This window comes from Serinus canaria, chromosome 2, assembly GCF_022539315.1.
Source record: "Serinus canaria isolate serCan28SL12 chromosome 2, serCan2020, whole genome shotgun sequence".
NCBI lineage: Eukaryota > Metazoa > Chordata > Aves > Passeriformes > Fringillidae > Serinus > Serinus canaria.
The window spans coordinates 17,231,392-17,251,721 of record NC_066315.1 but is presented as its reverse complement, the minus strand read 5'-3'; the positions used below and the strand labels follow the sequence as shown (position 1 = coordinate 17,251,721).

The 20,330-nt window shown below is 41.1% G+C and overlaps 1 protein-coding gene across 1 annotated transcript in view; it reads left to right on the top strand.

The window, feature by feature from the left end:
- GPR158 (G protein-coupled receptor 158) overlaps positions 1–20,330 on the top strand; it is a 181,122-nt gene that overhangs the window by 41,121 nt on the left and 119,671 nt on the right. The window lies entirely within an intron of this gene.

Genomic DNA, 20,330 nt, shown 5'->3' with positions numbered 1-20,330 from the left:
TCTGTACTACTGGGATCATCATTATTATTTTAACTCATCTACAGGTTTGTGCAATTAGCATTGTCTCTCCTCAGTGTACAGCAGTTTTGCCTGTTGGCATGTGCACTATGTTATTTCAATGTATGAAATATCAAGCTGTCTGAGACCTTGCTGAGCTGTCACAATAACACAGCCAAAAATCCCACTGCCCATATGCTCAGCTGGCAACATCCCTGAGACACTTGAAGTGGTTTCTTTGGATGAAAATGGTCAAGAGATCATATGACCTTTGATGATCCTTGCCGTAATGCCAAAGTGGTGACAAATCCCTTCACTGGTATGGAGAGATGCTCTGGGTTCTCCTATGATCTTGGGTTTTCACTGTGTTCAAATGGAGACTTGAACATGGCTTCTCACAGAAGCTTGGATTGGACAGTAAGATCACAAAATTCAGAATATCATTCTACACTGCCATTGGAACATGGTAAGATATTAAGGTCAAAGTATTAAATAAAAAACTATTGGATTTTTTGGTTAAATCTCTGCGTAGGTACTGAAAAAATGTAGACTTCAAATTTCATGTGTAATGGGATCACTGGAAGATTGCTACAACTTCTGTATTGTTTCTATGAAGTTTTAAAAGAGATTCTGATCTTTTTTTTGGTCAATTTTCAGAATCCTTTAGGGTGAGACAGAAAGTAGGCCAATTCTATTTAACTCCACAGATTTAAATTTCCTCTAGATTAGACCTGAATAGAGCCTTATATTTATCCCCTTTTGCTGCCACTGGAGTGTGATATCACTGAAGGACCCAGTGCTGTCCCTGTTTACTTGCCTTGGTCAAATTTAGCCTTAGTGACTTTTTTTTCATTTCAGTGGTTACTGCAGTGTAGAAGCAATGAGATAATGAGTATCTTGCACTTGGTTACAAAGTGCTTTATGGTGCTGCTGCAGAAAGAGCTTTTAGGGTATACTTGGAAATTCTTATGTAACCTTGTATCATTTATGCCTTTGCCAGAGTATTTACTTACTGTGAATTGTGAGATGCGACCCTTTGATATCTGCTTCTAATCTTGCCTCCTCCCAGTTCAAATATAACTTAGGGATCCAGTATATAACAATTTTTCTAAAAAATTAAAGGAGAAGGTTAATGCTTCATAGCCTTTAAAATGTTTTTAAGCTATTCTTGGATAGTACAAGGATCTGATTTCTATTTCTGGCTGCACTTGAATTATTGGTTGCTAATATTGCATCCAAATTGAAATAAGAGGAAAGTAAAAATGTTATAAAAATGAATTTATGTGATTTTAATGTCTGCTGTTGTGCCACTTGCCAGGAATAGAATAAAATGCTTTCTACCATTTGGTAATTGAGAATTGCTGTGTTCCATTAGCACAGCCAGTGTTCTGCTGCTGGCCCATGAGATATTAACTTTCCCAGCCTTGAATGATTTTCTGTGGGGAACTGTGGAAATTTGAGAATCTTGCAGTGTAACATTTAATCTTTGAGTTCTTCAAAGGCATAAACATAATATGCTAAAGATTACAAAATCACTTAGTATTCCTCTGTTTCAAAATAATTGCAGGTTAATAGTTATAAAAATTAACGTATTAATGTTATTGAAAGAAAATATATGGGTGGGTTTTGTTTTCTTTTCCCCCATACAATCTAAACCTGAATATTAATTTACTTTAGGGCTATGGCTTGATGCATTTGTGAAATGTTTCCTGAGTTTGGGCTTGGATTGAACCAAAACTGTGAAAGAATAATGGGTGTTGGGATCAGTCAGGACCTGGTAACTTGATGAAGTGTGCCATCTTAAAACTGTTCAGGATGGAGACCAGTCTGTAAGTGAAATATTAATTTGGAAAGTCCAGGCCACATCAAATCACATATCATGGCCTCAGCTGTGGCTCACCAATTTCAAGGCCACAAAGAGAAAATACAAATAACTTGTCTGATGACCTGCATAATTCAAAGCACAAAGTGTCACTCAGTAATTCCTGTTGTGGAGGAAATTCATCTATTCTAAGAAGTAAAAGCTGTCAAGTCTGATAAATTGTAACTGAACTCAGTATCTTTGAGAGAAACCTACCATCTGAAATTAAAGATTAATCATTGTGAGATTCCTTAGTTCCTTTGGTAATCACTTTTTTACTCGTGGCTGTGACTAGCTCATACTCTGCTGTTGGGCTGAACAAAGGAGTTATTTGAGTGGATTAAATGTGTGCAAATGCTGTCCTTTGTCCATTTCTGCCTTTTTCCTTCTGCAGTTTTTTCAAACTGTAATTCTCAACTTGGTGAAAAATGCTCTCAGTGATCTTACATGGCTAAATCATAGTAGACTGAAGACTAGCAGGAAATAAAATTACCAGAGAAAAGACTATGAAAGGAGAAAATATCAACCATGGAAAGCACCTCATCCTGTAGTATAGTGAATATTGCAACAACTTTGCCAATGGGCAGAAGTGTTGCATATCAACTGAGATAATTATGTGTGGTGTTGAAATCACCAAAGTTGTTTAAGTTTGGTTGAGAACACATTTTGGCCACTTACAATCTGTTTTTAGCATATTACTCATATAAAAACACAAAGATGGGTTTAGTTTTCTGAACAGATGTTCTTAATGTTTATTTGAGCAGTCCCATCCAAATGTTCTGGAACTTCTGCTCATCGTGCAGGGTATTTCTTGAAGCTCTAATGGCAAAACTCTTGGATAGGGAGAAGGATGTTAGGTCTTGCAATGCAAGTGTGAATTTAAGACTGCACAACCAACCTGTATTTTGAGCTGGGAATTGTGGACAAGGTGATAGGAAATTATCTTGCTTATCTCTTTATTGATTCAGGAAGGCTTAGCAAGGCAGGATTTTGAAAAGCACATCTCTGACTTTTGAATTTATCAGAACTCTTCCTTGTCTGTTGGGCTTAGTTATTTTTACTTTCTTTCTAATTCTCACCTGACCTTTTGGTAACTCTTCTGTTAAAAACTATTAATTTCTGGATACTGAGCTCGAGAAGGATTTGCAATAGAAAATACTTTGGTAGGGGATGTTTTTCCTAGTGTCACCCATCTCTCTTTCACTCTGGGAATCTGATTACAAATGAATTATGGTGTTGTAATTCCAGCCTGCAATATGGTGACACCATTTTTGGTACAGTCAACTACTTTGTCAGAATTAATGAATTGTAAAGTGGTTTTATAGAGATAACTTCTGAATAGGACATACTGCAGGTTTCCATAGATTCTTCCAGTTGCAGTCCAGCCCAACACCTAGGATATGAAAGATATAGTCAAATATGCTCCTTTATCCACATGTCTTTACATTATGTTCCAGCTGGCTGTGTAAAAAAGAAAAATCACAATATGATATAATTCTGCATATTTTGTATTAAGGAACTTTTAATAAAAAGTATTACTTGTAATTTTCTTCAGAACATGTTTACAATTGCCTATGTGTTATGTATACAACTGTTGTACATAGTTGTATTCTGAGCTGTGCTCTTAAGCAGTGAAAGCCATTTACAATTTCCTTTTCTTTCCAATTTAATATGACACTGGTCTAGTGCCCTAAGGTACAGACAGATGTCTCTAGCAGTATTTATTTATTTATATTCAATAATGCCAACAGTTGTGAATTTAGTTTTGTCAGCAATGTTGTTTTGGAGAATTCAGATGGGTTATCCTGATCCCTGAATGCAAGGGGGATCTTTAGCATCCATGTGCTCAGCAGCCAGGGATAGGCAGAAGGGACTTAGTTTTATCCTCTTATCAAGGCTATAAATAGGTTTATAATTAAAACATACAGCTTTTGTGAGTTGAGGTTCTGAAGTAATTTCAATGTTGAATAGTATTGGTGCCTTATCATTAGACACACAGTCTGCTAATTATATCTGATTTGAGCTGTGCCTGGAGTGTCCTGCGAGTGAGGACCATGAATTTTGGCCTTGGTTTCACAGAGGTTGTGGATTAATAGCGGCATTAGCACTGCTGTGCAGCAGCTCCCATTTCTGGTGTTGATGTAACTTAGGATCTTATCAATTGCCTGCAGAGGCAGCTTGTGAAGGTGGGGTGTGATGCAGGGGATAATCATAAGTGTTCACTCTTCACTTGCATCTTTGAGTGAGTTTTTGCAGAGGGAATGACAAGAGCTAAGGAAAGAGCAATGTTTCTTGTACTGGGAGACTGGAGAGCTCACAGATTGAGCCAAGAGCCTAATCCAGATTTTAGCTCCTGGAGCTGCTGAAGTTCTGTTTATCGGTTCTCCTTAAGAATACGTGTGTGATTGCTGAGGTGTAAGTGTGTTTTCTAAGCTACAGTGACTCCATTCAGTTCTCCAACCCAGCCTTACTTTGCAAGAGCTCTGGAAGTCTCATATAAGTTATTCTGGCTAGTGGGAGAAATAACAGCATTTATTTCTCCCACTAGCCAGAATAACTGAAGATGCTTAAATATGAAAGAGCACCCAAATTAGGGAAGAGCCACTCTGGCTCAGGAAACTTGGGCTTTCTTGGAGCAGCCTGGAGTTCAGTCCTGTGTTTCCTGACTGCTCTGCAAAGAGCATGGGTAGGCAGTTCTGCCTCTGCTGCTGCTTGAACCTTTTCCACATGGTTTGCATACTGGCTGAGAACAGCACCATTGCAAACCTGCTTCAGCGTGCCCCCATCACACTGACTGTGGCTTTAGCGCTACAGTCAGGGAACCAGGAATTAATGAAAAAAAGTGTTTGAAAGTCTTAAGGGAGTTCACATGCCATCCTGGGTGGATGTGCTGGTCCAAGCTGGTGCTCTGTGCTGCTGTGGCAGTGCTGTTTCCCAGCGTGCCAGCCAGCCTGTGTAAAGATGGTATCTGTGTGCTGCACTGCATCCTGCAGCATCAACACCCACTGCCTCCCACTGTTTGATTCCTCCTGTGCTTGGGGAAATGGGACTTCTACAAATATAAACACACTTGTGTCAGAGGATTTTGTGGATCTCTAGACAATTGTTTCTCCTTCTGCAGACAGCCCTCGAGCCACTGATTCTAGTAAAGTATATCAGAAAAAGTAGCAGTGTCATGCAGTCACATATATACACACTGATTAGCAAGCCACTTCAGCTTGTTTTGTACTTCTGTTTTATGCTTTTTCTCCTAAGCTGCCTTTACTTGCTGCTTCAAGATAAGTGCCTTGTGGTGTGCCATCAAGCTTGTCTCTAAGAGGTAACCAAAAAGTATGGAAAACTGAGAGAACTGAAGGGCAATATGTCTGTGTCAACTGAAGTAGAAAACCTGCAAGAAGGTATGAAAATTTCTATTAGGCAGTGGAAATTTTGCTGTGTCACACCTGCCACAGATCTCCTAAGGACGAAGAGTCAGGGAGACAGATTGAATGTTTTGGTTGTGCAGAGGGACCAGGGGGCTTGGCTTCCTCCCCATGACCTGCTTCTGGAGAGAGCTGGCACTGGGTCTGTTTGTTAACAGGGCTTTTTCAAGTATGGAGCTGAGGCACCCTGGGATTGGAACTCACACAAGATCAGGCTGCTGTAGAAAATGTTACCAAGATCTACAAATGTCAGAGTGGACCATTACTCCACCTGCATCCATAGGAAGACAAAAAATTATCTGAATTTAAGTTCAGGGAATTTACAGATATTTCCTACAAACCTATGTATGGACTGAAGCACTGCTACCCCCAGCCTTCTCTACGTCCCTGTAGCCAGAGATCTACACTCCTGCCACAGGGTGCTGCTGAGAGATTGTGGGCAGGTACATTACCTGCCTCAATTTTCAATCCTGAGCTTTAATGCAAACCCACCTTTACCGGGTGATGATGATAAGGCCATCAGTAATTCAGCTGTGTGTGAGGCAGAGTAAACAGCCAGGGCAGCAATGGCAGTGGCAGCTGGAGCCAGCCCTGCTGACTGTCAGGCTAAATATTCAAGATAATTAACAACAGGTAGGTTCTCCAGGGAATATCTGTAAGACCTGTCTGTTTAACATGTTTGTGTGCCTCCTTTCCTTGGGAAATATCTGAACACTGCCAGCCTTTTGCACAGCCCTCTGTGTGACTGCCTGTGCTTTAGGCATGGGCTGTAAGCTGTGCCTTCAAATGCTGATGTGGTCTCAGAAAAGTGTCACAATTATGTTGGGATAACAGACTGCTGCTTTTTATTTGAGGCACTGTGACTGTCACTCTGATAGACTCCAGGGTGAATCAGACTGGAAGGCCCTCAGGAGTTCATTTAGATATTTCTAGTCTTCCTGAGTAAAATGTATTAGCTTTAACCTTCTTGCTGAGGTTTTAGGTGAAGCTGCATTCCTTCATAACTTTAAGTTAAATATGGAATTGAAACATAAAAAAAAAATTAGGAAGGGGAAACAGGTGGAAGAGAAGGGATTTAGAGACAACCATTGATTAGTCTAGTCTATGAGACAGTGTGCCTAAAGGACATTGCCAGAATAGCCATGGGCAGATGGTAAATTTGAAGGAAGAAAAATCAGATTTCTAGTGCCAAATGTGGCAAAAAGGACTGAGTCTTGAAGAGTAGAGTGGTTCTAACACTGGAAGCACTCAAAGGGCAGTTTAATAAACAGCAGTGCAGACCCTGGGGGCAGCAGTAAAAAAATAAATGAGACCATCTTCACATTGTTTAGAAAAGGAAACTGTTACACGTTGTGGTTCACATAGTCTGGATCAATATGATCCATAGATGGGAATTAGCAGGACTTCTGCCATCACATTTGGGTTGTGACTTTAGATCTTTGCACAGTTTTTGATATGCAGACTTATAATTTCTCTTTTATTGGTAAATTATGATAAGCAGATTTATAAATTCATGCTGTTTCAGATTATCCTGTCTGATACTTTTGCTACCATTGTGTCAAGCACAGTGAATCAATGCCCAACTATGTTTCTATCTAAAACCATTGAAATTTGTTACTCAATGTGTCTTATTTATCCGCTTCTGCTGACAGCTTTAATGAACTGCAGGTCTCAGAAGTTTTATTTTCCCTGTGGTCACTCATGAAATCATTATTGAAGGGCCAATGGAGTCCGGCAACCAAGCACTTCAACAGAAAACCTAACTCCAGTTAATTCCCCATAACAAGAAAAGGAGGAAGCTGTGTATTAAATGGAAGATCTAATAAATATGTCAAATCACCATGTAGCTGGTGGTTTTCTTTTCTTTCAAACATGCTGTCTCTTTACTTTTTCATGATATAATTCCACGTCACTGCTTGCTCCTCCCCTCCCCCTGATTCAATCTGCCCCTGTGGGAAGCTCCTCTCTAAGTCATATATTTGGAAAATAGGACAATTTCAACTCTTCCTTCCAGAAAGGTGCCTTCTTCTCAGGCTTCTGAGTCATCATGGCTGTGACTCACATGGCTTGCTTTCATGAAGATGAGTCACTCCAAATTTTCTGGCATTAAGACTGTCCTACTCTCTATCAGTGTGTATCTGCTGTACACTGGAAATGTTCTGAAGCACAGAGTTTTAAGTGAGCAATCGTGAGGGGTAACAAATGAGAGGGAAAATCTTCAAGTGACAGTTTGATTTATCTTCTTGGGGGAGACAGGAAGTGGAAGAAGATGATGATGATGATAAAGTCTAGATTATTCTGGTGACATTAGCTGATGTTCTTCCTTGGACTGCCAAGTTCCATGGACAGCAGTTCAGGAGACTGTTAAAGAGAAATTCTTTGCAAGTTAACTGTGAGAAAGAAAAATCTTTAAGAGCCTGAAATAGCTGACGTCTGAAAATAAGAAGCCTTTCTACCTTCCAGTAGCTGTAGGAAGCATGTCAGCAGGTACAGCAAAAGCCAAAGTGGGATAATGATCATGTGCTGCATAAACTACAGGAGTAAATAGTTACCATTTTTGTGAGATGGTATTTCTTTTCAAAGGACCTAGAGGAGAATGGTAACAGCAAAAATGGGTTTTGCTTTGATAACATGACCACAGACATGCACTCTGAAAAGGCTCCCCAAAGGCTGGGCAGGTTTGTCACCAACATGTTTTATGAAAAATCCTTTCCTTAGGATTTTTCCCCTCCTGAGAAACTGAGAGGCCTCAGGAACAAACTGTAAACAATTCTTATCTGCTGCTGTGGAATGCAACAGGGGAATCTCTGATTGGCCTCATCAGGCTGTTTGCAATTAAGAGCCAATCACAGTTCACCTGTCCAGCCGGTCTCGGTCTGAGAGAAGACCTTTGTTATTCATTCTTTTTCTATTCTTAGCTTAGCCTTGTAGTGAAATCCTTTCCTCTATTCTTTTAGTATAGTTTTAATATATTATCTATCATATAATAATAAATCAAGCCTTCTGAAACATGGAGTCAACTTTCTCGTCTCTTCCCTCATCCTGGGACCCTTGTGGAAAATACAACACAGGTTGTCTCTTTGAATCTTCCCCCTGCCTGGCTTTTTCTCTCCTCTGTCCTTTTCTTGAATGTTCTGAAGAGCTTCAGGAGCCTTCGAGGCAAACTGCAGTAAGCTGAGGAATCTTGGCTGGCTGAGCTCTACTCCAGCACTGGAAGCTGGGAGGTCAGAAGATGCAGCAGAAAGGGCACGGGGTTAGGAGGCAGATACAGATTCAGTTCCCTATTGTGTGACTTCTGGCAAGTCACTGAAGGCAGCAAAGAGGTTTCTTTCTGTCATGCTGAGCCCCCCCTGCATTATGGGCAGACTTTTTTTATGTTTTCCCGTGGAACCTCACCGTGTCCCACTCTTTTAATTCAAAACACAGCTGAAGGAACAGATCCAGCTAGTTTCCTTGTGCAGCAATAGCTCAGTGATTAAAGCTCTCAGACAGGAAGGAGGAGACCAGATTCCAATTCTTTCTGAGTCAATATAAAACCGCTAGATCAGCGAAGTAGCATGTCACCTGGCTAGTGCTGGTTGTTCTTAGGTGGGACACTAACCTTCTTCTTGCTGACTTGTTCCTTGTTAACCAGGGAACCAAGATGAATCAGATGGGAGAGAGGGGTTGTGGAGAGCTCTGTCTGGAGCCAGATGGTCAGACACCTCACTAGATCTGGAGGAAACTTGTCCTCTTCCTCCTGCAAATGTAATTTCTGGGTCTTGTTCAATGAATCTTTAATTGTCTTTAATAATACTTCAGCTACATGGCTGAGGAACGCTCTTACCTTCTCCTGCCCTTCATCTCCTGTCACATGTGTGGAGTCTGGTGATTTATGCTTTTTCTTGGGATTTATATGGTGAGGGTTGAACCATGCTCAGACCAGAGGGACCTAAATCTGTGTCTTTCTGTGTCCTGTGCAACTGCTCTACTCCAAAACCAGCTAGAAAAGTGGTGGAGGGTGGCAGGATGCTCAACTAGGCAATGCAGCAGCTGCCTTGGACAGGGACCTGTCAGCACCAACGTGCCTGCCAGGTACAGCTGCAGTAAGGTCAGGAGTTCTTGAGTTCTGCACCTTCCTCAGCTGTCAGCATCTGTTCAAAGAGTGTAAAACCTGGTGAGCTCTTGTTAAGGGCCACTGTCAACAGACCAAGGGCCTTCAGTACTCTGTGACCCAACTTCTGATTTTTTTGCAGGGGATGGGAAAGTGGGTCATTCTTTGGGTTAGTAATGGAGTGAGTGTTAAGGCTTGAAGTCCATCTGCCATTTTTGGATGTTGTCCTGAGTGGACTGAGGTAATGGATACCCGGGGCTGAAGGCTGGGGAAGGTCATGTCACTGAGACCAACAAGTTTTCAGATTTAATCAAAGATCTTTGAACTTCCCTGCAGTATTATCTTTTCTTCAGAGCAATCTCTTCAGAAAATAGCACCAAGGGAGCAAAGAAAGATCTTTGCTTGGGAATGTTTGTGCAAAAAAGCAAAACATTTAAAGTAATTACATCATTTTGATTATGTAACATACTTTGCCTAATTCTTTCTACTATGTGTACGTTTGGTCACGGTCATGTTTTGGAAGGGGCTTCACAACATTATGGAAGCTAATTTGAAGGAATTCAGTTGATTCTTAATTAAAGTTATTTGTTGTAACATGCATTTTTGTAGTTATTGGACTTAACAGCCAACAGTTCCAAGCACATGCTGAATTTGAGTCAAACCAGTTGCTTATGTCTCTTTAAATTTATTGCAGCGCTTTCATCAAGCTAACTAGCACAATAGTCAGTGCCATGAAGAAGCTTAAAACATGCATATTTTATAAGTATTTCAGAGAGCTGCCACACAAAAAGAGAAGTAGGCTATGTCTACAGCACTATCACTTCACCTATTGTAACCTTCTCAGGTTTTTTTTTAGATAAAAGGAAAACTGCAGTGTATGATCACTGCAGAGCAGGCTCAGAGATCATAAAAAGTGGGAGGAAAACAATGGCTTGTGTCTGAGGGCACTTCTTGTCACCTTGGTGCATGCCATCTGATCATCAAACTGTTCAGAACTTCATTCAAAGGTTAGCATTGGAGTCATTAAGAACATATGAGCACCCTACACTTGCTTCTGGGTTTTGGGCTTTTTTCCCCTAAGTGGTTTGAAATGTTGGCTGGGTGTTTGCTGTTTTTTGTTAACTCTGGAGGCTTGTAACAGCTGGGAACCACACAGGATTCATAAGATATATATAGCATCCTTTACTCAGTTTCTATGAATCCCTGTGAAAACAGCTTTTCCCTTTAATGAGGATGAAGGGAAAGGCTTGCTGGAATGAAATGCAGTCATTGCCTGTTAAAAATAAACCAGCACAGTGTGCATCCTAGAATATTTACAGGTTAATTCAACTATAAAACACCATTGGGAATAGTAGTTTAGATCTAGCATTAGGTGAGTAAAACCAAATGTGCAACACACCTTATGTTTTCTAGGCCATGCAGAAATGTGGAGCAGAGCTATTGCATATAAATTCGTAGGAAGAGCTGCAGCTGTTTTTATCCATTGGCAAAGGCAGCAGCCAGGGACAGGGGTGACCTCCACACAAGATGTAGCTGGTGTGTGCAGAGAGCTTTGGGACTGGGTGGTTGTGCAGGGAAGCCAGCAGGGCTTGTTCCTGCTGCTGGGGCTGAGTGGTGTCAGGGCTTGGGTGACTTGTGTGTCTGGGAGGGTGAATGAGCACCTGGTGATCCCAGGAGGATGGTGCTCTATGTGCAGGGTGCTCCTACTCTGTGAAAAGCTGTGGGGCTGCTGAGCACTCTTGCCTGACATTTAATTCAGATTTCTCATGAAGTGACCTTTGATGGACTATTTACACAGAAGTTTTAGAGGCACTATTAAGATAGCTCTCCCTGGAATAATTTTCCTTTTTTTTTTTTTCATCAGCTTTGTTTGTATGTCATCTTTTCTTGTTCATGCTCCTGTCTGGCTAATCATACCATGTGATTATCAAACTGCTTCAGCTGGCTTCCCTCACAGCAGCAAAAATGTGTGATTCCAATGGCATCTCCTTGTTTCTTTCTTCTGATCTCTGCTGATAAGTTTAACCAAAATCCTTTGTGCCCAGGCTTTAGCAGGTCTCTGTCTCTTGGAAAACTCTTGTTTTCCCCATCTTGATAGGATAGCTGCCATGAGGATTCAGGAGGAGTGCCCTGAGCTGCACACTTTCCTTGCAGCAGCTGTTGAGACAGGGCAGGAGCTATCCTTGGCTGTGATGGGGTTCAACCAAACAGACCTCAGCAGAAGTAATGTTCTTAATGCTTCACTTTACTGACTTCAGACACCTTAATGCAGCCAAGAGCTTGACTTCCTGCACAGGGCCTGTGAGCCTGGGCTTTGTGCTCTGGATGTGCAGTCTTGGATCAGTCAGGGTGAGCTCCAGTCTGCCAGATTGACTGCAGTACCCTTCACAGCACGGGCTGGAGCAGGAGCTTGGTCTTCATAGTTATCTGAACCATGAAATCATCCTGCAAACCTTCCCTAAGATTTGCCTCATTTTCAGCGTCCTGCTCAACTACAGCAGGAAGCGAAGCAAAGGTCACTCAGAAAGCAGGCACTGTCAGCACTGAGATTGGTCCCAAACCCAGGTCTGCCCTGTGTCCTGAATGAAGAAGGGGCAGCAGCCTTGGACTTGGACAATTACAGACACTGTTGTGTGATTTTGCTTATCTCCTTTGCTTATCTCAGTGTTTTCTGGGCCATCCTAAATTTCTCTCCTTGCTGCTGTTGTGGGATAAATCAGTCCTATAAGGGTCACAGAAATATGAATTTCAGGACCATGGGGTGGAGGTAGAGATGTGGTCAGACAAGCTGTACTAGAAAATCTATTGCTATGTGAAAAAATAAAATTTAAAAAGTCCAGGTAATTTAGTTGGAAATGGCAACAGGATATTGCTGGATGTGATTTGTAATGGAACGATCAGTCATGGAATTCAGAGAAAGTAGATGTGTAATGTTTATGGTTTACAACTTGAGAAAATAACTTATAACTTGGTTTACAACTTGAGGAAAAGGAGCCAGTGCAGAGCATTCAGAAATGCAACTGATGGCAGGGCTGTGAAAGGACAGTCCAGGGAGTCTGAAATGGAGACCAAGGCTGGCATGTCCCCAGGAGTGTCCCCAGATGGTCACAGGAATGGTCCTTACCTGCTGGCATGGTGTACATCTTGGTGAGCTGGGTTGGAAAAATCGGGAAACAAAGGGAATCACGAGAGGAAAGTGATGCTGCAGTTTGCTCCCCCCAGCTTTGCCAGGAGCTGCCTTTCTGACTGGTGTCCCCCTAGGAAGGAGCTGTGACTGAGCAAGGGGGCTCCTGGGAGCTGTGGCACGAGGCAGGGCTGGGGCTGAAAACAGCCAGTGAGTATTTGCTCCTTCCCATAGGTCAGAGGCAGAGCTGGTCAGAGCTGGGGGCAAACTGTTCACAGCTCACACTGTAGTCCCTTGAAGTGTCAGGTGTATCCTGTCAGGTATATCATGCCTTCTGCAAGTAAAGCATTCTAAGTATGGGAAGATGATTTTTTTCCTCTAGAAGTGATAGCAGAGACCAATGATCTCTCATGTTGCTGGGGCCTGGTTTCCACTGTGGGATCACTGGTTTATAAACATAACCATAAAACATAAACATAATCATAAACATAAACATACTCCTGGCAGTGTAATAATACAGTTGGTAGAATTATGTGTAATACATCTATTGCTTTGCATCATTTGAATGAGCAGAGTTTCTCTGAAAACTTTCTATGGTGGTGGTCTTGTTGCTGCCACAAATTGCTCAAAGGGCAGGAGACAAAACCCAGCATAACTGTGAAGCATTGGAGGGGTAATACTGCATTTCACTTTTATGGTGAATAACAGGATGGATAACAGCTTCTAACGGGAATGAGTAGCCAATAATGACAGAAATGATCCTGGGGCAGATTGAAATTACTCCCATATGGTCTGGGAAAGATTTGTGATATCTATAAATATGCAATTAATCTTGTGAGGGAAGGAAAAAAGAAAAATGGAAGAAGGAAACTACCATTACTTGAGTAACCTTAATCTGGCAGCCTAAAGTAGTGATCAAATGGGAAAGGAGTAAACAACAAACAGCAAGATGTTGTGCAACCATTTATCTAGTAAGACAAAAAGAAAACAGGATGCTATGAACTGTTTCCCTGCAGAAATCTGTAGTGTCTTAGTGTCTTCATGTTGTTATTGGTTTAAAGCATGTTTCAAACACTGTAATAGCACAAGAGGGGTCTCACTACAATTTTTTTGTTGTTGTTCTTTTATTTCATGTGTACTAGTTAGAAGTGAAAAAAACCCTGAAAAATGTACAGGATTGTTTTAGAAATTGACTTTGTAGACATGTTTTTTTCTTGGTTTTCTCCACAATGTAATATTCCAAATTCAAGCAATCTGTTGGTTTTCTTGGAACATATTTGTCTCATATGTTCTGTACTCTTATTTATCTTACAAATATCCAACTATTAGTCATTTATCATTTGGCTTTCATTGTTTGCACCATTATTTATTTTGGTAAGCTGTTTAGCTGTTTATATGTGGGAGTTTAAATAATGGGAGATTCATTGGAGCTTTTAATCATTCCACAGTATTATGTGAAAAATATTATGAAAAGGTATCGAATTTCCATGTAATGATTTATAACCATTCTTACAAGTGGTAATGTATATTTGCAATGATAGCTATCTATTTGATAGAGAGTTAAAGAAAGCATGACTCATTTATGAGAGCAGTACAATGGTCCTAATACAAGAACTTTATTCTAAATAAGTGGGGGTTTTTTTGAACTGTACAACCAAAAATGAAGAAGATATATAAAATTTAAATCCTCTTAAGATAGTCACTTCTAGAGAAGTATCAGCATTCTGTGCTTTCAGTCCACATCCACTGAGAAATTAAATGGAAAACCCTGTCATTCCCAGACCATAAAAAATCCTAATTTAGCTGAAAGTGTAAATACATATCTGCTAATTAGAAATCATATTAGAGTGTTATTGGAGTTTCCCAATACACCAAAAAGCAAATCTTAAGTTCAAACAGAGAGCTAAGTGCAAATGAAAATGCATGACCTGCATCTTCACTGGAAGGAGTAGCAGAACATGAATCAGACATTTTTATCTGTCAGAGATAATGGCAAAACCCAATTGTGATCTAGTCAACCTCAAACTTTATTTTACTTTTTAAGTTATAAAATTACCTTAGTGAATTGACACTTCAATTCCTATGTTTTCTTGCTATTCATGTGTTTCTGTTCTGACATTGAAACTCTTCCTTAGCGAAGGCATCTAATATTTGTTAAAACCCTGGAGACTTACTAAGAGAAAAAAGAAAATAGATGTTGCTGTGTCCTAGACTCTGACTTCTATTTATCCTAGAAATCTTTTGACACTATTGTTGCTTTGCTTAGGGAACAGCAAAACAATGTTCCTCATATGTGGGAGAAAGAATGTAGGTTCCTTGCTGTGTGCTTGCTTTTAAACATAGCAAACCAGAATGTCTTGAATTGAATCCATCAGGAAAACAAGGCTAGAAAATATATTTTTTTGTTCATAAGCATTTCTCTGTAATCCATTGTCATATCTGTAAAGCTGCATCTGCAGCCTTGGTAAGATTGAGGACAGTCTGATTAACAAGGTCTGTCTCAGCAAGGTGCAGCAGCCCCCCAGCTGTAAGGAAATTTCCAGTGATTCTCAAATTTCCAGTGTTTTTGAAATGATGCAGGTCAAAGCTGCTCAGCTTGCTGTAAGGCTACAAAGGTGGCAGATGATGGATCAAATGCTAATGTGTTTTTTGGCTGGGAGTAGGGCAGTGGTACTTACCAAACTGTTTAGGCTGCTTTGTATTATCTTTGGACACTTGGATTTTAGGACAGATTCTTTTATACTGCAGATTAGTGACCTCCTTGGTTGAGAAGGGTTAATGAAGAAACAATTATGGCAATTATTAATGTGTTTTTGGTTTTTTTTTTTTTTTAGGAGGGAAAGGTAGAGTATCTGATGGTGATACTGTTGGATAAGTTTTGCTCAGGAAGCTGGTTCCTGCTGCTGATAATTTAATTAAAAATCGATAAGCAATTTGGATTGTACAATGATACTTGCTTTATTGCTGCTTTGAAATGGTTGGAAATTATAATCCCCTTGCTCAGAAAGCTCAGTTTTGGCAATTCTCTGTCTTTTCAAGATGTCATCAATCAGTAGGTGCCCGTCTTCTTTCTTTTGTTTTCTGCTTGCAGCAGCTATTAGTGTGCTAATGTAATGACTTTTATCTGATGTACTTCACCCAAATGGGGGTGCTGGACAAAGGAAACATGCTCTTGATTAGCTGTAGTGAGGTGACCCACAGCCAGGGCAGTGCTTCTACAAAATGTGGAAGCTATGGTAGAGATTCTAAGAATCTATAATGGGTTTTTTCTGATGATTTCTTTTAACTGATAAAATGTCAAACATATAGGAAACATCCATATTTCTACAGTCAATTTTCTACCCAGGTTACATAGTTGAAGTTGTGATTCCAGAAATCTACAAGCTCAACAGTAAAGTAATGCTGAAATAGAGCCCTCTTTAATCGTCTTCAGTGCAGCTCTGAGATAAAGAGAATCAGACCTGGTCAAATTTGTCAACACATTCCAATATCACAATTTTACTAAACTGGAGGTTGGCTTGGAAGTGTTTCAGAGGTCAGCCATCCAGGTTGAGTTGGGACAGTCTCATAGCTCAGTGGGTAATAAGCACAACAACCTAGGTCTGTGAGTGACAGGAGCTGGGGGAGACTGTGTTACTGCTGGGTGTATTTCTATTGTAATTTTAGTCTGGATTCCCATGGAAAAAGATGCATTCACCAACCATGTGTGATGCCAGGTCATCTCACAGAAAATTTTGAGCCATTTGTCAATATGAAAGTGAAGGCACAAATATGTTCTGGTCTTGAGTGTTTTATAAAGAGAAAGGAGTGGAGGAAAGGGGAAGCTCTCCATGAGGTGAAAGATGTGGGGTGACTTCATGTGTTTTTCAGGCAGGAGAAGCTGTCAGAGTCCCAGCCACGTGGGATGATTGAAGTGGAGCTCACAGTAAAAGATGAGGCACATCTGTTACAAAACCAGACTACAGAGATTTTTTTTTAGATGGTAGCAAAGGCATCCAGAGTAGCAGGATAAATGTTAAATCCTATTGCCAAGCACCCTTTATATAGTCTAAGGTCTGTCAATACTATAAAGCACTGCACAACTTGGACAGGCATTTATCAGAAAAATAATTTCTAACAAAATTCAAGGGACAAAGCTTTGTGCCAGCCCATGAGCTTGCTGAATTCTTGCCTGCTAACCACAAAGGGTACCTCTGCAGATTGCTTTGATGGAGCTCTGTTCCTCTGTGGCCTTTTGACGATTTGCTATCCCTATAGCACACAAATGGGTAGTAAAGTGTTACACAAAGCAGCATTTCACTTGTCAGCTGCACCCCTGCTGTTGATGCTTCCCTCTAGGGAGCCATTGAGTTAAATGCTGCATAGTCAGCTGGATGTATTTTTCTTCTCTCCCATGCAATGACTTCACCTCATTACCTCCCAGGTGTAACTGGATCTGTCTGCATCAGCAACCTGCTTCTGGTTTCAAAGAATGACTTAGAATTTATGACTGTTGACTGTGTGAGGCAGGGACATTGGAGCACTAGCCTCTTTTAAATCTATTAGACCAACTTTCTGTTGCAATCACTGCTTCTGGAATTAATTGTTGGGCTTTCTTGGTCAGTTTTGTTTTCAATTTCCACAGTAAAAAGTTGAAAAACATAGGAAAGGAGAGGAGGGCAGCACTACAGAAGAAAATTTAAACTCTTCCCTGTGACTCCTGAGATATGATGCAGTATTCTTTGATGTAATGTTCAAATAGTTCTTCATTTATCAGTTTAAAAAGCATATTGCTAAAAATTGAAGTATGCAGAACATAAAAATGCATTAGGAAAAGAAGGGAATTATACTGGTTTGTTTGCTTCTCTGCTCTAGCAGCTTAAATAACACAGGCTGAATGCTTTAAATTGCCTTTGTAAGATATGTTTGAAAATTCTAAAGCAATAATTTAAAAAGATGTAAATCCTTTCATTTTTATGGAGATGAGCAGTAACAGATAACAAGTAACAACATATAACAAATCATAAGAAGTAACAACAAGTGTAAGCTAGGATGCCCTGTATCTGAAGTTAAAAGCCTGTGCTGTCCCAGGGTTTCTGCATTTCCAGGGTGCCTGAATCCAGGCTGTACAGTGTGAGATTCCTTGGCATTCATCTCCTAGTAGGCTAATCCTACTCTGAAAGCTTTTAAGAAGAAATCTTTTTTGTTCGTTCTCCCTCAGCATTGAACATAAACTATTTAATGCAGAGGCAGCGGCTAAAATAAAAATAACACACTCAGCTGGTTCTGTTACTCTAAAAGCCAGCGTAGAAACTGGAGAAGTTGGACCACATGGAGCAATTTCACATGGATTTACTGCAGCTGCAAGCAAAGAATGAGTGGACCGAAAAAACATTCTCAAATTCTGTCCCCAGGTGTTGTTTCTTACTTGGGCACGTGGTGCTATTTGCAGCACTGTTTCTTACAAAGCCCAGGTGGGAGAAGCACTTCCCACAGAGCCCTGGGGAGCACTTAGTGTGGTGGTGCTCTGCCAGCCTGTAGCCTTGTTTCTATTTCCCTTGGAGCTTACCAGCTCTCCATTAGCAGCTGCTCTGATGACACAAAAATGCTCCAAGTGTGACACAGCTCTCTGGAGACAACTGCCTGGGGAAGTGGACAGAAGTTGTTTGGGGTTGTAGGGAGCTGGTTCATCCTGCTGGAGAATGCCCAACTTCTCCAGCCAATGTAAAGATGCCTTCTGAGCTGCTGTTCTTTTTAGATTGTGTAGTTTCTTTGCAAAATCGCTCACATAAACCTCTGCTTGATGACTTCTTAACTCTTAAGCAATTCATGTGACCTGTGTTATTGGGAAGAACAGTGTGTTTGAATTTGTCCTTCATTCATTAGTCAAAAGTGGCAATCACATCAAACTGATCTAACAATAGAATTGAAAAGAAGGGAAAAATCAGAATCAGAAAAATATTCTGAAGGAAATTAAAAAATTGAAAAAAAAAGGTCAGCAGAGTAATTTCTGCAGATGCAGCTCAGGACTGTGAAGATGCCTCTTTATGAAAGGCAAGTGCTCTAGGAGGCAGGCAGGAGAGGATGCAGCACTAAGTGAATTCCCAGGCAAAAGCCTGAGAAGGGCATATCCCATGGCTCAGAAATGCTGACACTGAGTGCTTCTGCTGTCCTGCTGCCTTGTCCCTGCCTGCTTCTCCAGGCTGTGAGTTCCTCGGGCAGGGATCATGTGTCTCTGCCCTCCTGTGCTCTCGTGAGTGCTATAAAATATTTCAGTGGTCTGGTGAAACATGAAAACTGAGAGGGCACCTTCAGGAGGGAAGTGTGTGATAAAAAATGTAACAGGGCTTTTGGTGTGAGGAAATGGGACATTTCAGCTATACCCTACTAAGTGTCACTTAATAAATTACTTAGAGTGCTGCCATGAGGCATGGAAGCACCAAGGAGGTGTGAATGGATTAGCTGCCTGGTAGCTAAAGGGTGCATTTGAGAGATGAGATGCTTTCTCTAAGGCACATTTAGACACTTGAACTAAAATGCCCAGAGGTCATTATTTTACATTGTTCTATTGAATCTGAGACAAACTACTTCCAGGATAATTCTGAGTGTTGGAGCAGTCTGTGGGGATGGGAGATACAAGTTTGGGTCCTTCAAGACAAGAGAAGGACCTGTACCTGTGATGCCTACAGTTCAGTGGTGGGTGCAGGTTCTCCTGGTTTTTCAGTGCCCAGTTGGAAACAACCATTTCTGCAGCCATTATTGAATTGGTGTTTTCATCATACAAAATTTAAGCTCTCCCTCTCCTCAGCAGTATTTTTTCTCTGGAGTGGATTCAGACAGTTAAATAATTTAAATCTGACCCAGACAATTCTTATTTTGCAAATAATAGTTGAAAAGTATTTGCTCAGCCCTGGCCTAAGGTAGTGCTAGAGCTTTCCTTCAGCCCATATCTCATAGCTGTAAGTTAGCAAAATAGGAATGGCCCCCATTTTTCAGTGGAGGCCCTGGTTCTGTGGTAGAATTCAAGTATTTGTGACACATCCCTCACATGACACAGGTTTGTTGGGGAAAAGTTGGTGTCACAGCTGCATTGCTGCCATCAGCGCTTGCAGGCAGATCTGGTGCACATCCCTGGGGCAGGGCATGAAGCAGCTGAGCATGACAGGAGGTGTGGGAAGGGTCTTCAGTTTCACCTGCTGATTAGGATGACTGCAGGAAATGTGTGTGGATAGCTGGGGAGATGGTTCTTTCCTGCTGAGGAAGGATGGCTGCAGGTCAGCAGGGACCCCAGACAGGCAGCTGGGTGTGAGGACAGGCTCCCAAACCCTCTGTCAGGCAGGAGGGGATGGGAAGCACAGGGGAGGTCAGGAACATCTGTGCTGTTGGCTCCCATGTACAGGCTTAACTTCTCTTTGGAACTGAATGTCTTCCTCTTGCTCTTGTTGAAATAAATAATATTCACATCTCCCAGGCATGCTTTTTAGGCAGGATTCTGGTCTGGTTAAACTGGGGAGGACCATGGACCACAGCCTTTGCCACTGGGTGGGACTGGTGCTTCCAGACCACTTACTACCTCCTTGTGATCCACATTAAATAGGGCAGAAAGTAACATAGTGCTGTGCTAGGTATTTTTTGGCAGAAAAACTGCGATTTGCTGATGGCCTTTCCCCAGTTAAATGCTGTTCAACTGCATTCTTGTAATTAATATTTCAACAGACACTAATAGTACTTTATGCAGAATTCAGATGTGCTGGTGAGACCTTGCTGCATCTCAGAGCTTAGAGCTGTGCTGCTTAGAGAACAGTTGTGTCTATATTTTAAAATGGTGCATTGACAGATAGCTCTGCTTGCATC